The sequence below is a fragment of the Cryptomeria japonica genome, chromosome 1, assembly GCF_030272615.1.
Source record: "Cryptomeria japonica chromosome 1, Sugi_1.0, whole genome shotgun sequence".
Classification (NCBI taxonomy): domain Eukaryota; kingdom Viridiplantae; phylum Streptophyta; class Pinopsida; order Cupressales; family Cupressaceae; genus Cryptomeria; species Cryptomeria japonica.
In genome coordinates this window covers 124,752,821-124,757,446 of record NC_081405.1, presented here as the reverse complement: position 1 = coordinate 124,757,446, position 4,626 = coordinate 124,752,821, and positions in this window count along the sequence as shown.

The window sequence follows — 4,626 nt, the reverse complement described above, 5'->3', positions numbered from 1 at the left end:
AAAGCATTAAACAAGTGTATAAGGTTACATCTCTAGCCAAATATACAAGATTAGAAGATGATAGATGTGTAATCATAGCAATATCTTTCGTATCTGTTAACTCAACATGAATATCATGATTAGATTTTCCTCTTTCCCATGAAATGTCATCAATAAGATTTTCAACCATTCCATTCTTAACTTGACTCTTGACTAAAATAAGATTCAAATAATGATTTATTCTGAAAAAAAGATAAAATAACAGTAAAATTTCAACATAAACACAACGAAAAAATTTAAAATAAAAAAAATCTAATGTAAATTAAAAAAATTTAAATAAATCCTAGACAAAAACCTTTAAAAAAAAAAACCGTGCATTTATGAGTGAGTGAAAATCCTATTATTTTAATTAAAATGTACTTGAAACATTCATATTTCCCTTATCTCTTAGATTCTTCCTTCTCAATTTTTTATAATGAATTAAAACCATATATTAATACCAAAGCTAAAAAATTATACCCTAAAACCAACCAAACATTCCCATTTAAAATGTGAATATTTTTTTCATATTTTTTCCAACGACCAAATCCGTTGACTTATATTAAACAAGTTTAAGGAAATATATTCTGGACCACTCGTGCGTTGCTTAGATTCGAACTCGTCACCTAAAAAAGTTGGGTTGATTTTGTAAAATTCCAAGGCATAAAAGACGTTCCTTGAATATCTCAAATTAGGTACTAAAAAAGGAACAACTTTTGATTATTACATGTGGCCCAACTATAAAGAAAAAGAATAAGGTGCTCCATATCTTTATGCATTATAAAGAATAAGGCAAACTAGCCCACCACTACTTAGTGGTATAGGCTAAAAGTTTTCTATAATAAATACCAAGTTTTAGATTTTATAAATTAGTTTTATTAAAATAATTTTTTGTTTTGTATCGCATTTTGTTATTTACTATAGATGAATTATGAAATGTGATTTGAAATATCATAAAATAGAGAGGTTTTTGAGATCTCTTTTTAAAGTTGAATGGTTCACTACGAAACCTGTTTTATTGAGTGTAAAGGTTCACCACTCAGATGAGGTTGGAATCATGTGATATTTAAACGAGGTCGGGATTGTGTCATAAGTGAGTTTGGAGAAATAGATACTCTCTAACCTTTGCTATAGGCCAAAATGGGCATGTGTTGATGTGACTATGATTCATGCACTTGTAGCAATGATCCATGGACTTGATGTAATAGTTTTTGATATTTAAAAGCAGCCAAAACAAGGGGGTTGTCCTAGGTACAGATAAGAAAACAGTGGCAAGCCAACTGTCAGCAGATAAGCAACAAAATTACAGCCTCCTAAACTTTCCTCTATCAAAAACTTTGAACATGCTACGCATATTAACAATATAAGTCTTGATTAAAATAAGTCACGCATGGCCAAAGATAGTTAAGTCCATGCATAAACAGAAACTGTAACTATACACCAACAGACCATTAAGGCCATTCAAAAAACCAGAAACAAACATGACATTATATGATATTCCGGATCCTCCAATAAATGTAAAAGTTAAACATATTTTCTATGAAATTGCTTGATGTATCTATATTTTTATTATGATTTTTGTACTTTTGTTGTATATGCATAACATGAAGAGGATTGCAACACTCAAGTGGTTTTCAGTCTATTAGTGAGAATGCTTGAATCACAATGAGCCCACCATTGGTCAAATTATATTGAGTGCAAAAGCATGGCATTATAACGGTTGAGGTTAGATTTGAGCCTTTAACAAATTAGCATAATGGATACCTTTTAGTCCTTACTTCTATTACAAAGTGGGTTAGTGATTTGTAGACCTGATATTGATGAGTAATGCCAATAAACTACAAAAAATATTGTGATGTTTTTCCTCCCAAAAAAGGGATTAGAGAACAAACATATTTAGTTTAAGAAAAATAACTTGCAATTATGTCATTCTTCACATGTTTAGATATTTTATATAGAAGGCAGAAGGTGTAAGGACGAAAAGTGCATACCTAGCAATTTTTATTTTGTTCTTATTTTAACACTTTTATTTGATAAACATAATTTTAATCTTTTTTGACAACTTCAAGACCTAGTTGCCCTAGAAAAGATATTTCACATCAATATAAGACCATTTTCACATTCAAATATCCCCATGTTCTCATTTCTAGTATTTTATTCCACTCAAGCAATTAATGCAATTGTACTCTTATTCTTTGGATTGAACCATATGCATTGCTATCTCTAAAATTCAAACTCAAAATTTTCCATCGAAACACTTTCCTTTTCACATCCCAAAAAGCTTAATTTGTCTTTGATAAAAAAAATTAAGTCTTAAGTGTATTTAAGACCAATAGGTTGATATTGTTTAATCTTGTTAGAGTGTTGACATGAATCTAGGATATTGATTTTTTCATCAAATTGGTGAAAATGGATCATGATAATGGTTGAGGATGATAAGGGATGGAATGAGACATCTTTGAGAAGCCTTCATTCAAAGATACAGATCCTAAAATGAACCAAAAAAATGAGAATAAAAAGTGTTGCTTTGTGCAAAGGTGAACACATGCGTGTTGTGGGTAAACACATCAACAACTAACAAACTAATCATTAGTAAAATTATAAAACCCATTCTTCTTCAAATATTGTATGAAGAGTTTTTCCTAGCCACATTTGAGAGCTAGTTATCTCTCATTGTAAAGTGTGGTTTATCCATACTCTTATTGTATCCCAAAATGAACCAAAAAATGAGTATAAAAAGGGTTTTCTTTGTGCAAAAGGTGAACACATGTTTGTTATGGAAAACCCATCAACAACTAACAAACTAATCATTAGTAAAAATAGAAAAATCAACCTTCTATAAATAATGGAATACAAAAAGTTTTTCCTGACCACATTTGAGAGCTAGTTGTCTCTCATTGTAAAGTGTGCTTTATCCATACTTCTATTGTTGGTAGTGTGTGATAGCTTTGTGAGGAAAATACCTACAAAAACCTTTATAATTAAACTTAGAACATAGATTAACTACTAACCATGCAAGTAAATTATAGAAACCAATCTATAAAGAATTGGGTAGCTTTTTGGCTTATAAATAATACTTGCAAAGGAAAGAATGAGATAATATGAATGTAAGAAAACACAAGAACAAGAGCGACATAGATATATTTTGGAGAAATCCTTTTGAAAAATATACAAACCTTTAAATTACACCCAATGTATTATTCAACTATAATCAATGGCTATAATACATTCTTAGAGTCTAGTGCTCTATCAAGATAAAATGAAGATCAACATTTTAGGACTAGGGGTGATATTCACCTTGCAATCCTTTTAGATCATTTTTGTTTATTAAATGATAAATAGTTAATTATGTGTACATCTCCAAGGATCATGGAGATGGCCAACTAAAATCTCAACCAAGAACTCCAAGTGCACCATATCTCACCATGCCAACACAACAACTCCACATCCTCTATCAATATAATAAAAATGTCAAGAAACTCTCATTACTCATATGAAATAGGAACCAAGAGCTCCACATAACACTAGCATCCATCATAGAAGGTCATCCATCGCAAAGTGATAGATCAACATGAATATAAAAAATCAAATATAAATTGATTCAAAGCCACATAATGCATCACAATAAATATCTACTAATTAATGATAATAAATTTACTCATTTAATCAAAGAACTCAATTAAAATAATAGGAGATCCCAAGGGCAAAGTAAAATCGTGATCTCCAATGAAGAAGATGTTATCGATTATGTAACTTCATTTAAAGATCCTACTAAATCATGATCTAGAGCCTTTTATGACACCATAGTCAATATCCATACATTCCAAAGTAAACTATTATATAAACTATAAACACATCCATTTCAATGTCTTTTTGCAATGAATAAATCAATGCACAATTGTGACTAAAAGGGACAACCAAATGTAATTTACGTCCTTGTGGCATCCAACAACAAAATTCTATTGTAAAAAGACACCAACAATACTACAAAGATCTATGGGTATAAATAACCCACATTTAATTTTTATATGTAATATGTAAGTGCAATCAACCCACAAACAACACAAATAAGGAATCCAAAGGTAATAAGAAATGTAGTCATTGCTCCAACTAAAAATAACAAAAACACGAAACTCAACACATATCACAATAACACAATATATAGAATTAATAGGGCATCACTAACATGCAAAAATATAAACAACGTGTTGATTCTCTAGAACAATAAAATCAAATAAAAATAAAAATTCAATATGTTTCAAATCCACAACATAACAACCATAATTTAAAAACTGAACATGGATCACTACTAAAATGTTAAGTGACTAATCACACACAAACACTTCCACACTTGATAAGTACCAAATAATTCCTCAAACCATGAACAAAGAATGCATGCAAATTTGTAATTGTCTCCATCCAAAAAACCTTTAGGATTTACACTCTAAATAATGGTCTCTTCATAGATCTAAAAAACCACATATTTTGATTAATATAAAAAACTATAGAACTATCATGTAATTCTAAATATATTAAACGTTTAGAAACCTACAAATTTATAAATTAAAATTATTGAATGAATATTAGAAATTAAGATCTTGGGTTACT